We start from the raw sequence: 7,334 nt of genomic DNA on the forward strand, positions 1-7,334 counted from the left end.
GTGCATGCTGAATATAGTGTATGACTAGAGGCAATCCATCTGACTTACAACCCTTTGATCCTGAGATAGATAGGACATTTCATAGATTAGTTAGACATCATTTAGTACCTTTTGAGCATTCTGAGCATTCTGTTATTGGCGATTTTGAGCATTATAGTTTTGAACATTCTGAGAACATGGCACAACCTCCACCCCGTGAGAGGACTCTAAGGGAAATGGCTGCACCTGATTTCACCTACGAAATCTTGTCCATCCAATACCCTGATGAGGATGTCCCGTATGTTCTAAAAACTGGACTAATCCATTTGCTTCCAAAGTTTCATGGCCTTGAAGGTGAAGACCCGCACAAGCATCTGAAATAATTCCATATTGTCTGCTCCACCATGAAACCACCAGATGTCCAGGAGGATCACATATTTCTGAAGGCCTTTCATCATTCTTTAGAGGGAGTGGCAAAGGACTGGCTATATTAGCTTGCTCCAAGGTCCATCACGAGCTGGGATGACCTCAAGAGAGTATTCTTAGAAAAAAATTTCCCTGCTTCCAGGACCACGGCCATCAGAAAAGATATTTCAGGCATTAGACAACTCAGTGGAGAGAGCTTATATGAATACTGGGAGAGATTTAACAAACTATGTGCCAGTTGCCCTCACCACCATATTTATGAGCAGCTTCTCCTCGAATATTTTTATGAAGGACTCAGTAACATGGAGAGAAGTATGATAGATGCTGCTAGTGGTGGAGCCCTTGGAGACATGACCCCTGCTGAAGCCAGAAATTTAATTGAGAAGATGGCTTCAAACTCCCAACAATTTAGTGCCAGAAGTGATGCTATTGTCATTAGAGGAGTGCATGAAGTAGCCATGAATTCATCTTCATCAGCTGAGACTAAGAAGCTTTAAGGTAAACTAGATGCCTTGGTAAACCTGGTAACCCAACTGGCCATGAATAAAAAATCTACACCTGTCGCCAGACTCTATGGTTTATGCTCCTCTGCCGACCACCACACAGACCTTTGCCCTTCTGTGCAACAATCTGAAGCAATTGAACAGCCTAAAGCTTATGCTGCAAACATCTACAACAGACCTCCTCAACCTCAGCAGCAAAATCAACCACAACAGAATAATTATGACCTCTTCAGCAACAGGTACAATCCCGAGTGGAGAATCATCCCAACCTTAGATGGTCGAATCCTTCACAACAGCAGAAGCAACAACAACAACCTTATTTTCAAAATGCTGCTGGCCCAAGCAGACCATACGTTCCTCCACCAATCCAGCAACAACAACAGCAACAGCCCCAAAAACAGCAAACAGTTGAGGCTCCTCCGCAACCTTCCCTAGAAGAACTTGTGAGGCAAATGACTATGCAAAACATGCAGTTTCGACAAGAGACCAGAGCTTCCATTCAGAGCTTAACTAATCAGATGGGACAATTGGCTACACAGTTAAATCAACAACAGTCCCAGAATTCTGACAGATTACCTTCTCAATCTATCTAGAATCCCAAAAATGTGAGTGCCATTACATTGAGGTCAGGAAAGCAGTGTCAAGGACTTCAACCAGTAGCATCTTCCTCATCCGCAAATGAACCTGCCCAATCTCACTCTACTCCAGAAAAAGATGATGACAAAAGTTTAAAGAGTAAGTTACCTAACAATTTCTATGCAGGTGAATCTCCCACTGGTAATTCTGATTTACAGAAGCAGCATATCCCTCTTCCATTCCCTCCAAGAGCAAATTTCAACAAAAAAATGGAAGAGGCAGAGAAGGAGATCTTGGAAACATTTAGAAAAGTAGAGGTAAACATACCTCTGCTGGATGCAATAAAGCAAATTCCAAGATATGCTAAATTCTTGAAGGAGTTGTGCACTAATAAGCGGAAACTTAAAGGAAGTGAAAGAATTAGCATGGGCAGAAATGTCTCTGCATTGATTGGTAAATCTGTTCCCCAAATCCCTGAAAAATGTAAAGATCCAGGTACATTCAGCATACATTGTATTATAGGGAACAGTAAGTTTGACAATGTCATGCTAGATTTAGGAGCTTCTGTTAGTGTTATGCCTCTGTCTATTTTTAATTCTCTATCTCTTGGCCCCTTGCAGTCAACTGATGTGGTAATTCATTTAGCTAATAGAAGTGTTGCGTATCCTGCTGGTTTCATAGAGGATGTCTTAGTTAGAGTTGGTGAACTGATTTTCCCTGTTGATTTTTATATTTTGAATATGGAGGAGAGATCTTCTAATGGATCAGTTCCCATCATTCTAGGCAAACCTTTTATGAAAACTGCTAGAACTAAGATAGATGTATATGCAAGCACACTATTTATGGAGTTTGGTGATATAACTATTCATTTTAATATTCTTGATGCTATGAAACACCCATATGAAGACCTGTTTGTATTTTGTGTTGAAATAATTGACTGTATTGTTGATGAATACATGACTAATCTTCATTCTAATCTGCATGCCTGTCACTCTTCATGCATTGAATATGAATTTGTACTTGATCATATATCTGAATTTGATGCTGAGAGTGAATCTGAATTTAATATTGATTACATGTCTGGTGATGTTTTACCTCTTGAGATTGATTTTATAGAGTCAGATAGAACTAACCATGTTTCAGGAAGTACACATACCTCTGACTTTCTTTATAAGGTATAGGCTGAGAAACCATCTCTTTCTACCACTATCCAGCCGCCCACACCAGAATTGAAGCCTTTGCCATCAAATTTAAAATACGCTTACTTGGATGATAGCAAAATTTTTCCAGTAATTATATTTGCCTCCCTTGCTGATGAGCAAGAGGAGAAGCTGTTATATGTTCTCAAGAAGCATAAGAAGGCTATAGGCTACACCCTGGTGGACATTCCTGGTATTAGCCCATCCACATGTATGCATCGGATAAATTTAGAGGATGGGGCTAAACCAGTAAGACAGCCACAGAGAAGACTCAACCCGGTGATTCTTGATGTAGTGAAGAAGGAGGTAACCAAGCTTTTGCAAGCTGGAATCATTTATACTATCTCTGACAGCCAATGGGTAAGTCCTGTTCAGGTAGTTCCGAAGAAAACCGGCCTCACCGTGATAAAAAATAAGAAGGAGGAGCTGATTCCTACTCGGGTGCAGAACAGTTGGAGAGTCTGCATCAACTATAAGAGGCTGAACCAGGTTACCATAAAGGACCATTTTCCCCTGCCATTCATTGACCAGATGCTTGAACGCCGGGCAGGTAAATCTCCCTGCTGTTTCCTTGATGGTTTTTCTGGTTATATGCAAATCACTATTGCTCCTGAGGATCAGGAAAAGACCACATTCACCTGCCCCTTCGGCACTTTTGCCTATAGGAGGATGCGTTTCGGCCTGTGCAATGCCCCTGGTACCTTCCAACGGTGCATGATTATTATTTTCAGTGATTTTTTAGAAAATTGCATAGAGGTGTTTATGGATGATTTTACTATATATGGATCCTCTTTTGATGTTTGTTTGGATAGTCTGGAAAAAGTTTTGAATAGATGCACTGAAACTAACCTTGTTCTAAAATTTGAAAAATGTCATTTTATGGTTGAGCAAGGTATAGTTTTAGGCCACATTATTTCCAAAAAGGGCATTGAAGTAGTCCTACAAAAATTGTTGTTATTTCACAATTACCTTACCCCTTTTGCGTGCGAGAGGTGTGATCTTTTCTTGGTCATGCAGGATTCTACAGGCGCTTTATAAGAGATTTTAGCAAAGTAGCCCTTCCACTATCCATCTTGTTGCAAAAGGAGGTGGAGTTTGACTTTAATGATAAATGCAAAAGGCTTTTGATTGACTCAAAAGAGCACTGACTACCACCCCCATCATCCAGGCACTAGACTGGACAACCCCTTTTGAGCTTATGTGTGATGCATCAAATTATGCATTGGGGGCTATCCTTGCTCAGAATATTGATAAATTGCCTAGGGTGATATATTATGCTTCTAGGACTTTAGATGTTGCCCAAGCGAATTATACTACTACTGAGAAAGAGCTACTAGCCATAGTTTTTGCTCTTGAAAAATTTCGTTCTTATTTGCTTGGTACTCGCATTATTGTTTATACTAACCATGCAGCTTTAAAGTACTTGTTGAAGAAGGCTAATTCAAAGCCTAGGTTGATCCGATGGATGCTCTGGCTCCAAGAATTTGACTTGGAGATCCGTGATAGGAGCGAAGCACAAAATTTAGTTGCTGATCATTTGAGTCGAATCGAACATGTGTCTGATGAGGACTCACCCATTCGGGATGATTTCCCGGATGATCATTTATATATATTGTATAGTATTTCTGATTCTCTTTCTACTCCCTGGTTTGCTAACATTGTCAATTATTTAGTTGCTTCTGTTTTTCCTCCCTTAGCATCTAAGGCTCAAAAAGATAAAATTAAAAGTGATGCTAAGAATTTTATTTGGGATGACCCCTACTTGTGGAAATTGTGCAGTGATCAGGTCAATAGACGATGCATTCCAAATCATGAGACTGACTCAATCCTGCAGTTCTGTCATTCTTCCGCACCAGGAGGTCATCTGGGTGTTCAAAGGACAGCTCGTAAAGTGCTTGACTGTGGCTTTTATTGGCCCACCATCTTTAAAGATGCGTGGAAGATTTGTAGCACTTGTGAGCAGTGTCAGAGAGCAGGAAGTGCACTTACATGGCGACAACAAATGCCTCAACAACCTATGTTATTCTGTGAGGTGTTTGATGTGTTGGTGTCGCAACCTACCCTTCGGCGGGAGGGCGACGCGAGGGCTCACGGGTGCATCTTCCATGGGAGGAAAATGCGCGGAGTCGCCACCAACGTTTATTTGAGGGAAACGTCGGAAAAACCGGAAAGGTGTGGTCTACGAACTTTAAGTGTGAAAGGTTCGGGAGTTGTATTTACGCACGGGGAAGGTATTAGCACCCCATGCGTCCGTCACAAGGGGACGGCAGCCTTTAATCAAATGTGCAAATATGACTTCAATTTGTTTTATTTTCCCTTTCTTATGTTTTTATGTCTCTTTACGCTTTTTGTATTTTTTTATCTTTTTGTGGTCGACAAGGGTGTTTCCCTTGCTCCTACGTATTCCTCAATTGTGATAAGGAAATCAGACCTATGTAGTTCTTTCAAAAGGGGCGAATCAAGTGATTCTTTTTACTTGGAAGGGGGTCATTTATGGCGTTGGACCTTAAAATGATCCATTTTACTTGGTGAGAAAGCTAAGGCGTTGGACCTCTAACCATCTCACGAGGTCGACAAAAGTGGGGCTTTTGCTTCTACTATCCTCCATCGAAGAGGAAATCAGACCTACGTAGTTCTCGCAAATACGGTAAAGTTACATGTTGATTTTATGCTTTTGAACGGTCCATGTTAACCGATAAAAGCAAAGAGGACCGTTTTAAGGCGTTGGACCCTAAAGCGGTTTTCAGTGATTTTTGCGGACCAAGCTTGATTTGTGAGTTGATTTTAGCCTTAGTTTCACTTTGGTTATTAGTCAATTCATTCAAGGAAACATCCAAAGAAAAACGTCCGATCGATTTTTTTTATTATTTTATTTAAAAATATTTTGATTATTTTATTATTATTTTGCCCTTTTTTGGTTTAACCGAGGTTACAACGTGAACAATCGATTAGATTTTGTTTTAACAGTGATTAAACGAGATTACAACACAAATAATCGGTTGAAATTCATTTCATCATTTATTAGGCGAGAAAACGGCTTAAACGATCGGTTAAAGCTCGCTAAAAACGAAAGAAAAAGAAATCGAAATTGAACGAAATAAAGATGAAAGCAAAAAAAACAAGAAATGAATTAAAAGTCTCGGATTTGGAAACTTACCCGTTGAAGAGCAAAGAACGGATGAAGAACGGTGAAGAATGAAGGAAAACCTTCACGGATTTGCTTACGGAAACATCTCGGAAGCGTTACGAAAGCACCTCGGCTTGGATTTTTTTAACGGAAACAATTTTTTTCACCCAAAACAGCTGAAATGCATAGCCAGGGGGATCAGGGACCCTTAGAACAACCCCCTTCTACCTATTTATAGGAAAAAGGGAGAGGAGGTTGCCGCCCAGCTTGCCCAGGCTTCGAAAATGGTCTGGAAGGCCCAAATTCAAAATTTCAAAATTGCTATTTGCAACCCCCATTTTGATAAGTTCACCCCCCTTCTTTCGTAATTTACGGAAAAGTTATGGAAGCCTATAAGACTTGATTTTCTTCTTTTTTTCTCTTCCTTCTCACCCATATTAAGTGAAATATGCTCATTTAGGGTTATGGGAATTTTATGGAAGCATTACGGGAATCCCGGACGCTCCGGAAGCCATTTTTTAACAAAACGGGGGAGGTGGTTGCCACCCTGATCGAGGCTGTACTCGAATCAAATAAACATGAAAATGAAGTAACTAGGAAGTGATCCTAGGTTGTTTCTCAATGAGCAATGATAAACCAAATGTTCATAATATACTTGCAGTAACAGTAACGATTGGGGGGGTTGTTTGTTTTGTGAAATAAGGAACAAGCGAACTAGAATACGAAATTAATAGTATTGAAAACGGGTTGTTTCCTTTGATTCAGAAGCTACTCTCTTGTCCTAGGTTATGGAGAATTTGTCCATTACAGTTAACCACTAAATTCAACCCTATTTTAATTTACTAAGCAAAAACCAACTTAGGGTTGTCAATACGTGATTAGGCAACACATACACCAATTAACCCTTCGTCCATTAAACATGAACGCAAGTTAGGCTCAGAGGCAATTAATAGAACACGAAGCGTGCACAGATTAATATTAATGAATTTCGGTTAATTGATGAAAGGAAAACTGCCAGGAAGCTACATTTTAAACATAACCTCGAAGAGAGTTGAGCTTCGTCCTCAGAAGAAAACAACACCAGAAAACTTAGCCTTCCATAGATTCAATGAAAGTAGAAAACGTAAATGAAACTAAAAGCAGAAACATAAATGAAGCAGAAACGTAAATGAAAGCAGAGGAAGAAACAAGAACGAAATTGTAATTAGAAGTAGAAAATAGAAAATTGCATTACGTGAACAGTAGCATTAGAACAGAAAAACGTCAAAACCATAAACCCTATGCTCTGAATAATAGTCTAATAGAATAGCCTTGCACGAATCCCAAGGCTGCTATTTAAAAGAGTCACTCAAAGTCACTAGGCCCTATTACATTATTCTGCCCCAAAATGAAATAAACACTGAACTACATAAAATAAAATTGCAATCTCCTAATTGGAAATTAACTAAGGTAAGCGCTGCTTTATTTGCCTCTTCAAGTCACACGAAATCGGATTAAGCTAATGTTTCATTAATTCCTGAAATT

The 7,334-nt window shown here is 39.8% G+C and overlaps 1 non-coding gene across 1 annotated transcript; it reads right to left on the minus strand.

Annotated features, from left to right (window-relative positions):
* Window positions 1–554: 554 nt before the first annotated feature.
* On the minus strand, window positions 555–662 carry LOC113001298 (small nucleolar RNA R71). Its single transcript, XR_003266617.1, has one exon. It is a non-coding gene; the product is annotated as a small nucleolar RNA R71 (small nucleolar RNA).
* Window positions 663–7,334: the final 6,672 nt, after the last annotated feature.

The sequence above is a fragment of the Glycine max genome, chromosome 3 (assembly GCF_000004515.6).
Source record: "Glycine max cultivar Williams 82 chromosome 3, Glycine_max_v4.0, whole genome shotgun sequence".
In the NCBI taxonomy this organism is placed as follows: domain Eukaryota; kingdom Viridiplantae; phylum Streptophyta; class Magnoliopsida; order Fabales; family Fabaceae; genus Glycine; species Glycine max.